The sequence below is a fragment of the Peromyscus maniculatus genome, chromosome 16 (assembly GCF_049852395.1).
Source record: "Peromyscus maniculatus bairdii isolate BWxNUB_F1_BW_parent chromosome 16, HU_Pman_BW_mat_3.1, whole genome shotgun sequence".
NCBI lineage: Eukaryota > Metazoa > Chordata > Mammalia > Rodentia > Cricetidae > Peromyscus > Peromyscus maniculatus.
This window is the reverse complement of record NC_134867.1, coordinates 17,458,688-17,480,788: the sequence shown is the minus strand read 5'-3', so window position 1 is coordinate 17,480,788 and position 22,101 is coordinate 17,458,688.

Here is a 22,101-nt window from a genome sequence, read left to right as displayed (position 1 = left end):
GTAGGGGAAGTCCCTTACACTGGTCTTATTTTATCTTGTTGTGCTGTGTTCGGTTGACATCCCTGGGAGGCCTGCTCTTTACTGGGAGGAGACAGGAGGCTGGGGTAGTAGATCTGAGAGTAGTGGATCTGAGGGAGAGGGAAACTTGGAGGAGTGGAGGGAGGGGAAGCTGCAGTTGGGATGTATTGTATGAGAGAAGAATAAATAAAAATAAAATAACTAAATAAAAGACATACTGAAATTGAGTATCTTGATAGCCATGGGTTATTTTGTGGCTGTGCTTTCACTGTGTCCTAGTGATAGTGGACAGACTTTAGGACTCCCAGTCCTGATTGCATTGTAAGGGGCCATTGAATACTCTTATGCACCGGACATCTCTCTGTAGTGGCACATGGGGGCATATATCTGAGGAGTAACTTCTGTTTTTCCAAGGTCACTCAATAGGTAGCTGTAATTTTAAAACACATACCATTTCCAGTAACATTTACAGTGAAGGAGAGAAAGAGGTAAGAGAAGAGGAATGTGATTTTTATTTGTTTTCAAGATCAGTTAGACTTGAACATATTGATTGACTAGAGAGCAAGTGGTTCTCAACCAGTGGGTCTTGATCCCTTTGAGTGAGACTGAATGACCCTTTTGCATGGATCATCTTCCTATCAAATATTTACATTATGATTAATAACAGTAGCAAAATTACAGTTATGAAGTAGCAACAAAAATAATTTTATGGTTGGGGGTTACTACAACATTAGGAACTGTATTATGGGGTAGCAGACTTAGGAAGGTTGAGAAACCCTGGACTGGAGGCTGAGGCATGTTAGAAACAGATGTTAAAGAGGCAAGTGAATAAAAAAATAAGTATAAACGGAGTGGCATAAGAGAATAGTATTTAATTATTTTTAAAAAGTTAAACATAGAAGCCAGGCATGGTGGTCCATTAATGTGATGTCAACATTTGGGAGGGTAAGACAGGAGAATTTTGAGTTCCAACCCATCCTGAACAACAAAGCCAGATGATGTTGCAAAAACATGGAGAAAAGCAAAAGTTTGTCTCATTTCAGTTAGAGGCAGACATGTAGTAGTGCAATAAGGAGTGGGGAAGAAGGAGGGAGGACGTGGATGAGCTTCTGGCTGAGACAAATAGTAAAATCTTGGAACCAAAAACTAGTGGAAAGAAAATGACAAATGGTGGCCAAAATATCTAACTAGATTTAATAAAATGATGGATTTCCTAATTGGAAAAAGTAAACAGATTGACTATTTCTCACTAGACACAGGCCAGGGTGGAAAGTTAAATCCAGCTGTTTGTCCAGAGTGCAGTTAAATAGACAAAGAAACAAATTTGGAAAAGAGAAGGTAGAGCTATCTAGAAGAAATTTCAGAAGGTAACTAAAAGAATTACTCTGACCAACTTGCAAAAAAAAAATGCATGAAACATTTCTGAAGGCTGCTGGAGAAGGGGGAGTCAGTTTTCTTCAGTCATGTTGCCTCTCTTAGGTTGCCTGTATAGTTGTGGATGACTCTAAACACAAGCACATAAAGGCAGTACTTATTGGACTCAGTGGGCTGCAAAGGAAATAAAAAGAAGAGGAGTGTATGGAGTCGGGAAGGAGCTGTTGGGGGTTGGAGAGAGGTTAGAAGGGGAAGGAGATAGATATGAGCAATATACACTGTGTATATGCATTACGTTCTTAAAAGCTAGGTAAGTGAAACTGAAAAGCACGTATAGACGTGAAGAAAGATGGAATTTCAGATCTAAAACTCACATTAACTCACAACAAATATGGAATAAAGTTGTGGTTATTACAGATGAAGACCAGAAAGGAAATATTTAAAAACATCATGGGAAGACACAGCTCACCTATTCAGTAGGCTGTGCCACTGGCTTACAGATTTTTCCTCATTGCCTTTACCAATGTGGGCTGTGTACGCTTCCCTAGATGTTTTCACTTTCTGCTTGGCTAGGTGATTGGTTTGGCCAATAGAACACAGACAGAAAGAGAATGTGTAAGCGTTGAGTCCAAAGCCATCTCCAAGTGAAACCATTTCTGAATGATCTCTTTGTAGATCCGTTCTTCAATCTAGTTCTTCAAAAGATGACAGGACCAGACTTGAGCCAAAACTGAAAGCTTAGTATCCAGTAGTTCTGGATAAATTTGATCAAAATAGACTGAACTGATGTCAGTTTAGAGCCTGGTGAGTATAAAATGAATAATTGCCATTTAAGTCACTGAGATTTGGGTTGTGATAAGACATGACTGGAGCAGAGACCACAAAGAAACTAACAATAGTTTTTTGTTTTGTTTTGTTTTTTCAAAAAAAAAATAGCAAAAGCAGAAGGAATAATATCTTAAAATGTAGATGACTAAAACAGCCAATTTATTCCACCTAGGTAGACAATCTTCACAATTTTACATATACTCACATACTCTTACACATATTTATGTGCACTGTTATACACAGTGTTAATTAATTTGTGTGTAAGGTGGTATCCACCACCTCAGAAGATAAAACAACAAATAAGGAAGGGATGGCCAAAAGCTTACCAGGTGGTAGAAATCAACTTTCTATGAGTATATCTAATAAACAGAAGTGTATCATACCTGACTACTAAATAAAGACTTATTGTAATTTAAAAACAAATATATAAACAAACATCTTGGGAGTTGCTAAGAGAGGGCACAGCAGTGTCAATGAATTAAAAATTTTCTAGATGGTTAGCATGAAAAAAAAAAAGGCAGTAGAGGGCTAGGGATACAGCCTGATAGAGAGTGTGCACAAGATGTAGATATTATCTCTGCCATTAAAAAATAAAATTGAAAACAATAAATAATAACCACAAAACCAAGATAAAGTGTCAAATTCCAACTCAGTTTAACCAGGCTTTAATATAACTTATGTAAAGATGGATTGGTGGAGTTATAGATCATAAATAATGATGGAGATAAATCTTTTACTAATTTATAGCCACCATAAACTTTTGATATATAATAATATAACCTCAAATTATCTAATGCAGAATTTCAGGGGAAAGTAGCTAAATAATAATTATACTAGTGTATCTTAACATATTTAATAAATGATTTAACCGACAGATTACTATGCTTATAGAAGACCTTTAAAATGAAATCATTAAATGAACCTTAAAAATGTAGAGCTTGTCCAATGAGACATATTGTTACTGAGTAGATGATGTTCAGAAAGCTATTATTCTCTGATGACTTGTGATTGATATATAAATTTACATACAAATAGCCAAATACTTTACATGGAAGGGAAGCTAAAGTTGAATAATTTTTTGATTAATGAATGTCAGTAGAAACTAAAATGTGCCAAAAAATTAAAGGAAAATGAAAATATTGCATGAAGTCTCATGGGAAGATGGAGGTGCAGCTCAGGGTTGGGGAACTCTGTGTCTATAACTGAAAAAGGGCCACTTTAAACTACCACATCAGGAGACTCAAGAACTTGAAAAATGGTTCAAGCATCCCACTTAAAAGCTAGAAGGTAGGAAATAATTAAAGAAGGAATTATGGAGACAGTAATAATATTCTACATCAATAACAGCATCAGTAGAAAAGTTTAAGGAAAATAAATTCCAAGTTGGTTGGAGCTAACCGAAGAGGCCCTGGCTCAAAAGACAACTAAACAAAATAAATAAATAAGAATGAAAATTAAAAGGCTCTGGTTTTATTTTACTATCTATCTGTACCCCTTTTTCTTTATTTATTTTCATAATATATATTCTGAACATTTTTCCCTCCACCAACTTTTTCCAGATACTCCTCATCTCCCTTCCCATCCAACCTTGTGTTCTTTCTCTCATTCAAAATAAATTACAGAAACAAAAATCAAAACAAACAAACAAAAAAACCCAATAAGACAAAAAATGCTAAAGCCAAAGAAAACAAGATGCTCTCCCTCAAATATCCACCGAGTTCATTTCGTGTTGCCCATGGGGCTTGCCCTGGAGTGTAGTTGATATACACAGTGACACTCCATGGGTGAGGGACTGATTTTCTACTTTGCCCTCAGGTATGAATAACAAATGGTGCCAGTCAACATGGATGGCTCCATGCAGAAGATTGAAAATAGATCCACATCTATCTCCCTGTACAAAGCCCCCCCCTTTTTTTAAACAAGTGAATAAAATAAAGACGGGTATTGTAAATTCTGGATAAAGTTGAAAAGAAATGTATTCATAGAGTGTAAAATTGTAATATAACACATTAATAGCAATAAATTAGTCAATTATTGCAAGATTTTTAAGTTTCTAGAAAATTGTATAGGGCAACTGAGAAGAGGTGGGAAGGGGAGAGGTGGTCCTCCACAGGCAGGAGCATACCAATTGCTTGTTTAGTGTCAGATGATCAGCCCTGAAAACACACATACAAGTAGCATACAGCTGAACATGCTCTATTTAGGAACATGTATGTTTGCAATAACAGTAAAAAAAGGCCATGAATTTTAAACAGAGTCAGGAAGGGTATATGGAACGGTTTGAAGAGAGGAAAAGAAAGGGAGAAATATAATTGTATTACAATCTCAAAAATAAAATAATCTATATCATAAAAAGAAAAATGTAAAGAATCAAGACCAAGTAAGGATGAAATTAAGTTGCTAATCAAAAATGTTTCCTTCCAAAATAATCTATTTTTAAATTTATTTAAACTCAAAGGGAAGTAATCTATGTTATAAAAACAAACTATAAGTTATACTTAATAAAGTTGAAATTAAGTTATTAATTGTGGTGATTTGAAAGAAAATGGCCCTAATAGGCTCATAGGGAGTGGTATTATTAGGAGACATGGTCTTGTTGGAGTAGGTATGACCTTGTTGGAAGAAGTACGTCACTAGGGGCTGGGATTTGAGGGTTCAGATGCTCAATCCAGGCCCAGTGTCACTCTCTGTTCCTGCTGTCTTCAGACCAAGATGTAGAGCTCTTGGCTCCTTTTGCAGCACCATGTCTGCCTGTGTGTTGCCATGCTTCCCATCATGATGACAATGGACTAAATTGTCTGAACTGTAAGACAGCCTTCTTTAATTTTTTTCCTTTGTAAGAGTCACTGTGGTCATGGTGTCTACTGAACACCAGCAGTTAATCTAGTTGGTTATCGTACATGTTCCAACCTGTTCTCTTCATATCTATCCTTTTTGATCAAGTATGTCTATTGTTTTAAATTAGTAAGCTTAGTCCTACAATGTTTCACTGAGATATTGCCAAGTTTAGTTACCTGACATTTGCATAAGTTTGATAAAGGTTTTATTCTCCTTTGGATTAGATGTAGCCCATCACTTTATGGGTATCAAGAAAAAATTAATGTTCTGCAAATATCACCCCTTAAACAAGAGTTATCTTTTCAAGAGAACACATACTCCAGGTGTTCCTTGAAACTGCTTTGTCAGGAAATCCAGAGTTATTCAAAGCTGTGATGGCAAAACTGTGATCAGCAAAACATACAAAAATGATTTTCTTTTTGGTATTCAATGATTTTGATCCATTATTTGTCCAGAGTTACATGACATGATGTAATTTTATTTTAAAATTTTGATGGTTTTTTTATTATTAAGAAATTTTCTGTTTATTTTACACAACAACCACAGATCCTCCTCTTCTCCCTCCACCCCCCCCCAGCCTTTTCCCCAACCCACCCCCTATTTCCACCTCCTCCAAGGCAAGGCCAACAATGGGGAGTCAGCAGAGCTTGGTACATTCAGTTAAGGCAAGTCCAAGCCCCTCCCTCTGCACCAAGGCTGCACAAGGTGTCCCACTATAGGCACTGGACTCCAAAAAGACCACTCATGCATTAGATATGGATCCAAATCCCACTGTCAGGAGCCCCCTAAACAGTTCAAGCTAAACAACTGTCTCACCTATCCAGGGGGCCTAGTCCAGTCCCATGGGTGCTCCACAGCTATTGGTCTACAGTTCATGAGTTTCCACTAGTTTGGCCTGGCCATCTCTGAATGTTTCCCCATCATGATCTCCATGTCCCTTGCTCATAGAATCCCTCTTCTCTCTCTCTTATCAGTTGGACTCCTGGAGCTCAGCCTGACCCCTGGCCATGGATCTCTGCTTCTGCTCCCATCAGTTACTAGATGAAGGCTCTATGATGACAGTTGGAGTATTCACCAATCTGATTACTAGAGTAGGCCAGTTCAGACACCCTCTTGACTATTGCTAGTAGTCCAAGATGGGGTCATCCTTGTGGATTTCTAGGAACTTCCTTAGCATCCTGTTTTTCCCTATTCCCATGATGTCTCCATTTATCATGGTATCCCTTTCCTTGTTCTTCCACTCTGTACCTGTTCTAGCTCAAACTTCCCGTTTCCTTATCTTCTCATCCACCATTTTCCCCCCATTGTACCCCTTACCTCCAGTTTGCTCATGTAGATCTCATCTATTTCTCCTTCACAGGGCGATCTATGCATCCCTCTTAGGGCCCCCCTAGCTAGCTTCTCTGGAGCTGTGGGCTGCAGTCTGGTTATCCCTTGCCTTATATCTAGTATCCACTTATGAGTGAGTACATACCATGTTTGTCCTTCTGAGTCTGGGTTACCTCTCTCAGGATGATATTTTCTATTTCCATCCATTTGCCTGCAAATTTCATGATGTCATTGTTTTTTACTGCTGAGTAGTACTCCATGGCTACATTTTCTTTATCCATTCTTGGGTTGAGGGGCATCTTGGTTGTTTCTAGGTTCTGGTTATTATAAATAATGCTGCTATGAACATAGTTGAACATGTATCCTTGGATATGATTGAACATGATGAATTTTTTTATTATGTCTAGTATGTAGTATTGAGACATAAAACTCTTCTGATCATAATATCTTCTCTGATGTGTCATTGGCAAAATAGCAGGACTGTAATCAAAAGCAACCCACATGCTTTCTCTTTCAAAAAAATCATCATCAAAACTGGCTCCCCAGCTTGCCAAGATCCATCAGCCAGTGAGAGGATAGAAAGTCACATGACAGTTAAAGTGTCATCCTTGTTAGTGAGTCTCCCTCAATTAATCACTAGATACACAGAATTGGAAGAGGAAAGCTGAAGCAGTGCCGTCATAGATCTAGCCTGAAAATTGTGTTTGGCTGACACGAGATGGTTTCTGAGGCCAAGGTGACATTTAAAAGCACTGGTTATCTAGTTCATTTTCTCACTTCTGCAATTCGCTTTGTACACGGTGACACATAAAGTTACTAGGAAATGGTCTGGAAAGTACGGTTCTTACTCTAAATATATTGTGGGAAACCTAGGGGATTCTAACACGTGTGCTTAAAAAAGACACAAGACCTTGTAAAAGGCATAATTTTAAAATGTGATTGCCCGACCAATGATGATTCTCAGGCTTAATGTGAGTTTTATGGTGAAGACATTCATTTTTCTGCTTGCAATGAGACCCATATAAACCATGGCCACTGGAGTGTAGAAATTAACTTGAAGAAGTGTATTTTCCATTTTATTTATCAAGCATTCACAACTCTAACAGGGCTATTTTTGATGGTTACAATCAACTGCCTTCATGCCTGAGTTTAAGCTTCCTAAATCAGAAAGTGCCAGAAATTACACTTTGAACCTCCAAATCATTTGAGTTGAACAGAAGTGTATTTTTGGATACCAAATGTGCTCTCATATCCTTCCAACTCTTCAAAATCAAACAAGCAGGAATGTCATTATCTGGACACCCAGTCTTCATCCCGCACAAATGACTCTGTCTTCCTGTGACCCTGTTCCCCTGCTCCAGACAGAGCAGCAACTGTTCCCCAGTGTGCCTTTCCATTGCACCCCCATCTCCTTCCATCCCCCGCCCCTTCCAGTCGCAAATGCTTCAACAGAAGGGGGGAGAATCCAAAGAATCCCCTTTACTAAGTAGAACTAAGATGAATTGTGTCAGAGTTCAGAGCTCCGTTGTTGGCTTGGCATGAAATTACTGCCCGTGCTTTCTGCCAAGGCGGGTGTCAGCTGGTGAATTCTAACAGCGGCAGACAGGACTGAGATAAGCAGAAAATACAATGGCAGCTGCTACACAGAACTATTCTTTCTGGCCTAGTGAATACAAAAATACATTGTGTAAATAAAGACAGACAGCTTCATTATGCAATTGTCTGCTACTGTGCCACTGCTAAAGAACAAGTATCGATTCAGGAAAATAGATCCAGACACTTGACGCTAATATGCTCATGCACTTGGGAGGGCTGGGATGTTAAGAAAGTAATAATAAATCTAACTTCCTAATATTAGAGTCGAACCCACAGGTAAATAAGGCATACCATCATGCTACATTACACTTCCGAATGTAAGCATTTCTCTGAAGCCCGTCTTGCATCCAAGCCCACAACTTGTTTTGTTTTTGTCTTGTTTTGAGTAGAAAATCTAGGGCTGTGACTGAGTTTTCGTCAGCTGTGAAGCAAGTGCTGTATCAACATGCTTAGGTTACCATAACAAAGTGCCATAGTCTGGGTGGCTTAAACAACAGAAGTTTGTTTTCGCGTGCTTCTCTTGGCTGGATAGACTTCATTAAGATCTGACACGGTTTGCAGTAATGCGTTCTTGTCTCGTAGAAGCAGATTTCTCTCTGTGTTTCAGGCTCTGTCGAGTCTGCTTAGTTATCTGCTTATTTTTGATAAAACATCTTGCTTTATGTTGCTCAGGCTGTCATTAACCTCTTGGGCCCAAGTGATCTTCCTAGTTTAGCCTCCTGAATAACTGGGACTATGGCTGTGTGCCATTCCAGTTGGCTGAGTCACTTTCAAAAAGGATACTGATCTTATTGAATCAGGACGCCACACTTAAGACTTCATGGAACTTTAATTACTCCTTTGGAGTTCCCAAGTTTTTATGTTTCTACACATAAAGTTTGGGGATTTAACGTGGCATTCTTTATTTAACAGTGGATTACACAAACTTGATTTTTGTTACATTTTTTTTTGTTACTATGTAATGAACTTATACACTGAACTTCTGTTCAGGGCCTCTGAATATTCTCCATATTTTTTAGTAAAATGTGATCAAGTGAGTATCTTTTCATTTGATAAGACCCCATTTGAAATTAACAGGAGAAACAAGGATTCTGTAAGATCTAGAAGTCTTGAAGTATAATTCATAGCCCCTGTAGATCCTGCAGTCCTATTCTATAAGGTCAAGTCCACTTTCATATCTATGCAAAATTAGTGCTTGTGTATTAGTTACTTTCATACTGTTGTGATAAAACACCATGACCAAGGCAACTTATAAAAGAAAGCATTTAATTGGACTTATGGACTCAGAGGTTAGACTCCTTGATGATGGAGAAAACACATGGTGGCTAGAATGAATAATTGAAAGATCACATCTTGATCTAAAAACAGGAGATAGAGAGCACATTGGAAAGTTCAGGTCTCTTTAAACCTCAGAGCCCCAGTGACACACAGCATCTAACAATGCCATTCTCCCTTATCTTTCTCAAATACTTAGATCCCAAATGAGGATCAAAGTATTCAAAAATGTGAGCTTATGAGGGCCAACATCGTTCAAACCACCACACTGTGTTAATGTTTATTTTGCTGATACAAAAACAATGAGTTAAAACTGCTGGCACCTTAACACATGAACTAAATGAGTGACAATACTATTTAGTTATCCTAGTAACTACTGCGACAACCATATAGCCTCAGTTTTAACACACACACACACACACACACACACACACACACACACACCTTCACTGAACCATGTCTTCAATGAGAAAGTTAAACATTAATTTTACTAGAGCATTAAACTTACTAGAACTTTATCACCTGACAGGCTTTGTATTACAAAAGACTGTACTGTGAACATAAAACCCCACTGCATACTAATAGAGGATTTCAAGAAGAAGCACTCATGACTGAGTCACAAGCTATTGGCCACTCATTTTCACAAAAATGGCATTTTGTTTTACTTGAAAGAATGCTGGACTAAGTATAGTTATTCAGATGGGTATTTGGCAAGTCATTTCCTCAAAATTTAATGAAGGAACTTTGTCACTGAAAGAATAACTGAGTTTCTAATGACATCATTTTAACTTTCAAATTCAGTTTTGAATTCTGGAAAATTACATCTACTTCTGTAGCTTGAAAGTGCTTCAAAGGCTTAGTGGTGCTAACAAAAGTGATTTTAAAGTATTATGCAATGCAATGTGTTCATATTTAGAAACTGCATAAGGCAGTAAGCCAATATTCCCCACATGATCAATGCCTGATGTTATAAAGCCATTCATGTGCAATATAGGGTAATGGGTTTCAAAGTAACAAAGTTCCAGTAAATTCATCAGGATGGCTACAAGTCCCTTTGTAGCTAAGACACCTACATGCCATAATGCCATATCTATGTAATGTTCTCTGAAGTAACTATTGTGGTACTCCTGTATCCGTGTACAAGTTAATGTGAGGCTGAACAGTGCACTTCAGTAGGCTAAGCAGAAGCACATCTGAGGATCTAGTTGACTTCCAAGACATTAGGAAGATTTGGCAAGTAAATAAAACAAAGTAACATCTTCTAATCATTGCTTAAAAAGTTATTTTGTAAACATAATTATCTATATTAAAATACATAATGTTCTAACATACTATCACTACATATTGTGTTGATTACGTTTTTTTAAAGTAAAGGTGTAGGTATAGATTGATTCAATAGTTAAGGAAGCACAAAAATCATAGCATATTAACTAAGAGATGTAATGGAAAATATTTAGATGTAATGGAAAATATAGGTAGAAAATAAAGAATTAGCTATTCCTTTCTTGATCTGCAAATCTTTTTAGTAAATGATCTATGAAGCTGTAAAGTTTAAGATGTTGATAACAGGCAAATACACTTAGTAAAGGTCATTGGGTCCTCTAAAGAAAAGTTAGCAGTATTGGCTCCCTGATATCTTCACACTGTGAGTCATATTGATTTAGCTACATCTGTTCAAGCAGGTGGTAGGCCTAATGACCATTTTAACTATAAATCACATCCCCAAGCTGACTGTAAAAGCTGATAATGTTCTTAAAGACCACCCCGAAGTCAAGAAAGTAGAGCACTAGAAATGTGTGTGTTCTCAACCACTTGTAGCATGTAGCAGAAACTGAAAATGCTCCTGATTTCTAGGACTGTTTCTCAAATCTTCTCAACACTGTAAGAACATCCAGGTTTTAGACACTATAATAATTTCACTGGGATTAAGATTCAATAGAAAGATTAGTGAGTTACATTATGAATAATCTAAAATTTACTGCAGTTTTTCCTAATTCAAAGATCCAAGGATAATGGGAAATTAGTTTGATAGGCCACAGTAGCATGGGGGTATTTCTAAAAAAAAAAATTGGACAAGGTAAAATAAAGCATGTATCTTTTAGTAAGGTTAAAGATATTGTACTGTGGCATACAGAAGTTCTGAGTGAATGTGTGTTGCTAACATGAACTGGTCATGTCAAGATCCAAGACCTCTGATCCATAGAAAATTGAGAGAAATTGACAGAGTGCCATGCCCCACCCTCAACTCTACCACTGGGTTATGATGAAATTGGCAAAGCCTTTTTCTGATATGGGTGCTGACAGATGACTGATTAGTGTGGGCAAAAACTAGCAAATTCAGCATCCTCCTTCAGAATACTTACAGCCTTGACAGCTCACCTACTCGGCCCCTTAATGAGACTCACTAACTTCTCTTGCTGTGGTGTATGTAATAAACAATCTGAGGATCTGGTCTGATATAGATATGATAGGATGAAAGGACAGGTTATTGAATCTACTTTTAAAGAGCAACTTGTTTAAAAATGTTTTACATTGCCATGGATTTTAATTTATTGATGTAAATTTAAAGTTAATTTTGTTATACTGTATGTATACTTCCACTCTTCTTTAAGTTATTGTGTTTATGTAACTCATTTAAATTGTAACAAATAATTAAGAAATGCAGATTAATAATTAGTTTTCTATGATAGTCAAACTTATAGTCATGTTAAGTTTATAGGTATACACAGATATAATTAAATTAAGTAGATAATCTTCAAACACTTCAAAGACCTACAGAATATGGCATTTACAATGTCTTAAAAACTTAGACTTTTTGGACAGTGAGACACATCTGCTCCTGGCAACACTGATTTGCTTCAAAGAGGAGGATGGACATCGAAGATACACCATATGGAGTTTAGCTTCTTCTTGGCAAAAGTAGCTATTTGGGCAAGAAACTGTTCCTGCCTGGACTGCTTGACAAAGTGTTGCATTAACTGGACACGCAGGACCCATAGGAAGGTGACCACTGAACTTTGCAACGCAAAATGGTCTTTCAGGTTCTTGCTTTGCAGAGGTAACTGCCAGACATTCTACAGGACACAGATAAAAATGACTGAGAGACTCTAGACCTGTAAGCTGAAGATAGATGCCCCAACATTGCAGAGGAACTTTGGATGATAGTCTAGGCAGGCAGCTGTCTCTGTCAGTCTGGATTTTTGGAAATTGCTTACGATGCTCTTCCTGTTTACTTAGGTAATATTATATCCTTCTGAGGTCTTTGATGTAGTTGAAGACTAGACAGTTATAATTATGGTTTTCCTTAGTTATGATAGGAGATAAGTTAGATATGAAAACTTAGACTCATAAATATAGGATAGATAGAATATCTTTAATTTTGCCGAATACAAATAGACTAGATATTGTAACTGTAATTCTTGCTAGATAACTGTTTTGTTATATGTAATTTTACTATGATGAAGTTAAAACCTTCCTTTTAAATAGAAAGAGAAGGGGAAATGATGGGTGATGTCGCTCTGTATACTGTGATTGGTTGATAAATAAAATAAAATGCTGATTGGCCAGTAGCCAGGCAGAAAGTATAGGTGGGATAAGCAGACAAGGAGAATTCTGGGAAGAGGAGGTCTGAGTCAGTAGACGCTAGCCCACTGTCCAAGGAGCAGTGTTTAATGGCACACAGGTAAAGCCACCAAATACATGGTGACATATAGATTAATAGAAATGGGCTGAGTTTAAGTGTAAGAGCTAGTCAGTAGTTAGCCTGAGCTAATGGCCAATCAGTTTTAATTAATGTAAACCTCTATGTGTTTACTTGGGTCTGAGCAGCTGTGGACCAGGTGGGACACAGGAAAACTTTCACCTACACTGGGCTGTTGTGTGGATGTTGGTGTCATTCCAACAGAATGTACCCAGATCCCCTGATCTTAGCTTTTCTGTACCCATGTCCATGTGTCTGTTATTTCTTCATTTCCTGCAGCCCCACGCAATCAGGATCCCAGACCAAAGCCACACAGGCTGTGGCATTGCAGTTTCTGTTTCCTTCAGAAAAATATTATATTTTCATTTGTTTATTGGTTATACTGTATAACATTTTATTACAGATCACCTTGCAAGTCAATATCCAATTGATGTGCTGATACTTCAAAACAGGGCCAAACAAACTTTGACACCACCCTCCTTTCATGACAGTGAACACAAATTTGTAATTTCCCCATTGAAATTGTCTTTTTATATTTTTGTAAGATGTTGAAATTATCAATTTTTTAAAGTAAAAATAAATATAGGAAACACCTAAATACATCTCATTTGAATTCTTTGGGTCTGTTTCAGTCTTGATATAAATGCCATTCAGTCTTTGAAGTTTCCTGATTGAATTACTTATTAAATAAATTATCTTTCTCTCACTTTATCTGTGTCTTGGCAGTGATGTTCTCACTTTTTGGAGCTTTCATAGATTTAATAGACTTCATCCTATACTTTCCTTTCTTTCTTCTTGTATATGTATATGTATGCATATATGTGTGCATGAGTGCATTCTCATGGTGTTTGCATGTGTGAGTGTGTATAAATATGTGCATGTGTGTGTGAGTTTGTATGTGCATGTTCTTGTCTGTTTGTGTGCATGTGTGTGTGTGTGTGTATGTCCATATATATGTGCACATAAGTGGGCCTGAGGTGAGTGCATTGTCCTGGTGTGTGTGGTGTGTGTGTGTGTGTGTGTGTGTGTGTGTGTGTGTGTGTGTGTGTACATGCACTTGTGTTCACTTGTCTGTTCTGGCCAGAAGTCAGTCATGAGAATCCTTCTTCAGGAAATGTCCAACTTGTTTTTAGAGACCGTATCTCTGACTGGGACCCAGGGCTTACTAGTAGGGCCAGTGTGCTTGGCTAGCCAATAGATCCCAGGGATCTGCCATTATTTGCTTCTGGGATTACAAGTGTTTGCTACAATACCCACTTTATTAATATCTTACTTTTTTTTTCTACTGATGTCTGTTTTCTGTATTTTTCCAGCTACTGGATTATTTCTTAATTTTTGATATCTTAAGCTTAAATTGTGTGTTCTAGTTCTTCCATGCTTCTTTTCCATTCAGTGGTATCTAATTCTTCCTGGTTTTTAGCATGTTACCTTCTTACAGAATCTTGTTATCAATTAAAAAACTTACAAAAATAGTTCTAAAATATGCCACTTACTAAAAACAAATCAAAATACATTAAGTAGCTAGAAAGAAATAGGAACAATGCTAAAACATAATTTAGGACAAATGAAAAAATATATTCATAGAGACTTTAAAAAAAAAACATACATCCAAAGTGTCATGCCTTCACAAAGGTCATTGCAGAAGAGGGGGCAGAAAGAATGCAGAAGAGGCAGAGGAAGAGGATATTTCCTGTGAGATTGTCTCCTCTAGAAATGTCAGAAGCTACATCTATGAAGCCTCACCAACACGGATGCCTAAAAATACTCCAAACGAAGATGAAACCACAGACATGCTGACATGGAAGGGGGAAAGTCCAGGAGGTTTCAGTCCTGCGTAAAGAACGGCAGGTAACTGAACAATGCTGAGAGTGGGAGAAACAGTCTTGAACTCACATGATCAGGCTTCTTCTGCTTCCCCGAGTGCTGCCATTCAGGGCATATGTCACCACACTATGATTAATAGCAATTTTTGAGCCTTAAATTCCCTTTCCTTTCCATTTATTTTTGGTTCTTATTTGTTCTGAATACTGTTTCAGCATATTCTTTATTGAGATCCGGGACAATTTTCATTAGATTTATTTCCAGCTACATAGTATTTTTTTTCATGTGTTTGAGTGAATAGTATTTTATAATCCTAATTTCTTTTTTGAATACATTTAGGATTGTGATTAATTAATTTGTGAATACTGAATTTCCTAAAGTCATCTTCACATCCTACCTGTTATGTTTTATCATTTTATCTATGTGTTCTTTTGGACTTCCTTCACATCTGATCGCGTTGTTAAATAATGGTTTACCTCTTCTGTTGTGATTCCTGCAATGCTATTCCTTTTTCTTGATTCATCGCATGGCCTGGATCAAGACCAAATTAGGATAACCTCATCTCAATGAATTCTTTAGGGAAATTTATTCTGCAGTCAGTAATAAGTGTGATATCCGTATCTCCCTTCTCTTAATGTGCTTATCAGATATGGAATGTTTCTACTCCTTGTTCATCATGTGCTTTTTTAATTATTGTGAGCTTCAAATTTTATCAGCAGCTTATGGATTGATTTTTCAAGTTTCAAATTGATTGGGAATTCTTGAAATAAATCCGTTTGGGTTATGATAGATTGCCATTCCTGTCTGTTCCTATGTTTTGCTAATAGTTAATAATGTATACTCATGAAAACAATTGTCTTGTGGTTTCCTTCACTATAATGTCTTTGTTCAATTTGGGAATCATATTTTCTAGTTTCAAAAATGGCCAACATTTCAGTTTTATGACCTCTATAAAATTTTGTTTGAGATTGGTTTTATATAATCCTTAAATATTTGGTAATGATGAATTGATATAGTAGTGATCTGCTAATTCATTCACTACCATACATTCATACTCCGTCTGTCTCCCTGACTCTGCCTCTCTCTCTGTCTGTCTGTATCTGTCTCTGTCTCTCTCCTTCCCTTCTTTCTTTTTAAAACAGAGCTTCACTATGTAACCCAAGTTGTTCTGGAACTTACTATGTTGCCTACGTCAGTTTTAGACTCTTTTTATCACCCCACTTCAGCTTCCCAAGTGCTGGAATTACAAGTGTGCACCATCTCATCTAGCCTGGAGATTTCTTTATTAGGAGGTTATTAGCTCTAAATGTCTACAACTTTAAATAGTACTATTTCTTCTTTGACATATTGATGATGTTTAATTATTTGTCCTGACTTTTTCAATTCCATCTATTTGTTTTTATTTGTGCCAAATTTTAGTAATATATTCTATTAACTATTTAATAATGCTACCCAGGACCTATAGGTATATTCCCACAAAATCATTTTTAAATATAATTTTAAAACCAGATATTTATTTTAACCTCTCTCTCTCTCTCTCTCTCTCTCTCTCTCTGTATATATATATATATATGTGTGTGTGTGTGTGTGTGTGTGTGTGTGTGTGTGTGTGTGTGTGTCTAAGACATACCTGTGGGAATCCATGGAAGTCAGGAGAGGGTGTTAGGTCCTCAAGACTTGAGTTAAAGATGGTTGTGAGCTACCATGTGGGTATTGAGAACTGAGCTTATGTCTTCTACAAGAGCAGTAAATATTCTTAGCTGATGAACCTTCTTCCTAGTCCCCTTATTCCATTGGAATTCTTATTAGTGACTCGTGCTAGTGATATGTTCTCTCTCATTAATTTTCATACTCTTTATTATCTTATCCATACAGTCCTGTTGCATTTATTGCTTCTTATATTTTGTGTGTGGAGATAGTTTGCATGTGTGAAGGCTTTCTGTATGTGCACATGTGCCGGGAGGTGCACATGTACACTTGCACATTGCACGTAGAGGCCAGAGATGGATATTGGGAGTCTTACTCAATTGTTTCCCACCTTAGTTTCACAAGATTTATTTGTGTGTGTGTGTGTGTGTGTGTGTGTGTGTGTGTGTGTGTGTGGTGGTGGTGTGCATATGCATGCTAGTTAACACAAAGTGGATTCTGAGAACAGAACTCTAGTCCTATAGAAGAGCAACAAGCTCCCTTGACTACCAAGGCTTTGCTTCAGCCCCATTACCTTACCTTTTGGAGTAAAATCTCTCATTGAACCTGGATCTCACTACTTGGATAGGCTGGCTGCCTCTGAGCTCTGGGAATCTGCCTACCTCAGTCTCTCCAAAGCCACAGTGACAGAAGTGCACTGACACTCCAGCTCTTACACTTGTGTTTGGGATCTGAACTCAGGTATTTATAATTGTGTAGTACTGCCTCTTATTTTTTTTTAAAAGCTTTCAAGATAGAGAAATAGATGTTTAATCTTTAGCATCTACTCTCATTGAGTATGTGTTGGAGTCTGTGAGCTTTCATATAAGCAAAGCTCCATGTACCCAATTTTAATGGTAAGTCAATTTTATAAGCACATGGCTCAAAATAATTTCAAGTATTTTGTAATTTATTTCTTTCCTCGGTTATCTAGGCATTTTCTCCTTTGCAAGCATTTCTAACTACATTTTGTTATCTAATTCTTGCTTAATTTTCTTGAGGCTGGTAAAACGATCTGAGGCCAGAAGGTTTTCACTCAGAAACCAACTCCAAACCTAACATTGTCCAGGACTAAGGAGTTTATCACACACACACACACACACACACACACACACACACACACACACACACACTTCTCTGTTCCTCTAGAACTGTTTTAATGAAAACTTGATGCCAAGGATTGAGGGAAAAAATCTGAGTAAATTATTTTAAGAACTTGGAGAACATTTAAATAAGGTTGCAGAGATGGCTCAGTGGTTAAGAGCTGGCTAATTTTCTAGAGGGTCAGAGTTCCTGTTCTTAGCACCCACACTGGAAGCTCATAACTGCCTGTCACTATATAGTTCCAGAGCATATAATGCCCTCTTCTGTCCTCCAAGACACCTGCACTCTCTCTCACTCTTACACACACAAATACACATGCACTCACCCCTGCACGAACAAACACATGCAATCATGCACACATAATTAAAACACATATACAACATTTAAATAAAACTTTGGATTTTTAACATTTTATATTTTCATTTTTTAAATATACCACGATCATATTTTATTTTTCAGGCTGAGTCCACAACACTAAATAATGAAGCTACAGAAATCAGCTTGATGTTATTAGAATCTGCTTTTCACCGGACTTTTTTAATGCATAGAAAAATGTAAGTCTCGTTTATAGAAAGCACACTGGAGTCCTTTTAATGCACACTTTAACCTGTTTAGCTTATTGAGCTGCTAAAAGGTAGATCGATTTCTGCTGAGATGAAAGCCTCTAGATTTAAAGGACTGTGAGTCTATCCACTTACCAAAGTTTTTTACCGAGTCCTAGGTAATTGTGACTGAGGTAATCTAATTATTTGGTTCTCAGCTTCAGGAGTGCTTGCACAGTACTCAATCTTTCAGGAATGTTTCCTATGAAAATCACACTGTGCCCTTTTTCACAAAAAAACCCCTCATTTTTTAAAAAAGAAATATTACATTAATAGTAATTAAAAGAAAACTACAAGTCTATGTGTAATTCTTGGTCTGTTAGTAGCCTTAGGGCTGGGATAGGAGCCTATATATTCCTTAGTTCTCTCCAGGGGTCTCAGTGAGGAAACTAACCACTCTTTGTTGTTGTTTTTTGAGACAGGGTTTCCTCTGTGTAGCCCTGACCATCCTGGAACTTGCTCTGTAAACCAGGTAGGCCTAGAACTCAAAGAGATCTGTCTGCCTCTGCCTCTGGAGTGCTGGGATTAGAAGCATGCCACCACCACTGGGCACAAACTACTCTTAAAGATATTTTGCATGTATACTATGGCTTCCAATTTTGTTTTTATGGAATTCCTGAATGTGCAAACAAGTAGGTCTCTGTGTCTGTTTCTATTTCTTGTGCCTTTTTGTGGGATCCTTCCCTCTCTTTGTTTATATTGTGCTATTCTAATGTGTTCGTTTTTTGCTGCATCTTATTATATTTTTCTTTTAAAATTAAATTAAAGCCTGAAGAAGTCATCATCTTGAGTATTTTATTCTAATGTAGTCTCGTGTGATCACTCTATGTGTAGGGTCATTCATAGGACGACTGCATATAATTTCTTCCACAAGTATCCAATATGCCTTTGCTCTGAAGTCATATTCTCATGGCCTTCATTCTTAAAAATCTTTACCTCAATTCATCCCCAACTCCTCTTCAGTTTTACTTTATTCTCAGTCTCCTAACAGAAAACAAGAGCAAAGCAAACAGATGAGTAAGATCATTACTTGCAAGTGAGTATGTGTGAGTGCACGTGTTTACACTACAGTAAATTAGCCACTACACTGTCAAGTTTGTGGCTAAGTACAACAGAAGAGCTACAGTCATCTTCTTTATTTGTATGATAAACTTGCAGAGTCTATAAGCACTTGTTTTTTAATATCTACCAGCATCTAAAAATCAGCCCTTAGAGTTCTAGAATAGGTTTCAGGAGAAAATTATATTGTGTTCGCATTGTTAGTATTTTAGACGTGGAACAGCTCTTAAAGCTCACTTAGTTCAAACTGTTTGCTTCTGAATGAGGAAAGTGGGAGGTGGAGACATATGTACTGTGACTTATCCAAGGCCTGTAACAGCATAGAAGGTACAAAGTATCAACCTGCCTCCTCTGCCTCACAGCCTCCCTTTTTTCTATCTTATGTTTTATGTCTGTTTTCACTAGAAATATAAATAGAAACATATTTCAGAATGTGTATGAATATACTTTGTGCTTCTCTGAGTTTGAAAAGTTTGCCTTAACATCACGACAAGCAGTTGAAACAGTGAGGACTAAGTACAGGAATTTAACTGATATGTTTAAGCTACAAAACAAGGACATGTAAGATGAATGGCAGTTGTTTTAAGCCATGAAGATCATCATGAGTTCATGTTCTTTCAACAATGTCAAGTGGGCTGATGGTAAGAAAGGGGTATGTTAGGGAAACTCAAGCACTTTGAAAGAATTGATCTGGAAATGAACAAAATGCTACACTGCTACACAAACACACACACACACACACACACACAGAGAGAGAGAGAGAGAGAGAGAGAGAGAGAGAGAGAAAGAGACAGAGAGAGAGACAGAGACAGAGAGACAGAGAGAGAGAGAGAGAGAGAGAGAGAGAGAGAGAGAGAGAGAGAGAGAGAGAGAGAGAAATCGGTTCAATGCCATCTTTGATGGAAATATCTGAACTCTTTTTGTCTGAGAATTAATAATTAAATTAATTCACAATGCAACATTGATCAATGAAGAATAGAAAATAGCAGTCTATCATTTATGAGCTATAGAAATAATTGCTTAGGAAATATAAGGATCTTTTTTTCATTTCTCAAGAGATATATTCTTAAATAATTCACTTAATCTAAGTAAGGATTTTACCCATGAGTATATCTTATCTAAGAATATAGCTTATTATTTCAAATACCACAGTATTGCTTTTTAAATATTATATATTTAAATAAACATCTATGGTATATTTTGTATGATTTTCCCTAAATCTATTATAGTAATAGTTTGTTTCCAAAATAACTTTCATTTGAGGATTGTAAACATAAGCATGATGGGTGGTATATACATATAATTTTACTACAATATATTTTAGAAAGTTTCAAAGCAATCGTTTTTTTCTCTAGGTAATGTAAAAAATGAATTTTAAGTAGTAAACTAGTAAAGGGAACAACATCCAAGTCAATGACATCTTCACATCTCCTGGCACCTGCAGCCACAAGTACTGGCTGTTGTGTGCCAAGCCTGAAAATAGCCACTGATTTTGCTTTCTCAAGGTTTGGCTTTCTTGTTTTGAATGTAAGACGCTCACAGCTATTGAATGAATATCTCCACAGAAAAGGATGATCTTGCAGATTAGGCCTTGTCTGCGGGCTATTCTGTAGAGTGGGAAGTTCCTTTCCCATTTCCTGCCCCTCTCAAGGCTGGAAGGAGTCATTGTTTCTTTTTGACACAAAAACTCTGAAGGTCTGCCCTCCCCTGTCGCCTTGTGTGTGCTCAGAGGAAGGGAGGGGACGCGTCTTTCCACCGCGTCCCTGCACATCCCACAGACAGTGGTGTGAGTGGAGGCAAAAGCTGTGCCACAGAGCCTGCTGACCTGAGTGAGGAAGTCCCGCCTACTGTTGCCTTTGCTTTCTGAACATGGCCAGGTCTGCTAATTGTGCCAGGTATTATACAATGCCTTAAAAGATTTCAGTAGTTATCATTTTCCAAAGCCTCAAAATGCGCCTTCCAAGCCACATCTTCTTCAGTAAGAACAGTTCAGAACATCCCCTCTTCATCTAAACTGTGCCATGTTTGGCATATTCGCTATTTGTTATCAATTCAACAACAAATCTGAAGGTATTTTACTCTGATGAGATCCCCTCACTTACTCCCGTCAAAGCCTTTATTTCCTTCCACAGACCAAAGGTTTCTCTGTAATATTTGTCCAAGCATGGCAAAGCAGTTTCATTTTTGCTTCTTTTTCTACTAGGTTAGAAAACTCATTTTTATTTTTTTCCAAACATTCCCTGTACTATTATAATGTGATAGGCACTCAGCACTATAATAAGAATGTGAAAATGAAGACTTCCCTTCCAACAAAACAAATGAATGCTTAATGTGCTAATACATAGAAACATAAAAGATCAATATATCTACATGGATTCTTAGTGCCATACTTTTCCATCCATGGAATAAATGTAAATGCATGTCGGGAGGGGAGAGGAATGGTGCAGTCCAGCAGGCTTCCAGATACTGGTGTGTCTGAACAATCAAGTGAACAATAATAATTCATGTAACAGGGCACAGAAAAAGAGTACAGTTACAGCCATAGTAATACAGGCAGAGATACATGGGTGAGACATGCTCAATCCCTCCAGTTCATATATTGCAATCTGTTTCACTATCCACTGTTGCAGAATGTGACCTTTTATGGAGATAGATGTTTTTGTCCCCCCAAAGAGGTCATCAAGGTATTCAGTAATTCAACAAGACTGGTGTTCTTATAAACAGGGCAGATTTACATAGCTATTTGGCATATGGGGAGAGTGCCAGGTAACCATGATGACAGAGATAAACTGGTGCCTCTGCCTCCCAAGGGGCAGGGAAATAGACCTGCACCACTATGTCCAGCCAAGTGGGGGCTTCCTCCTAGTTTTC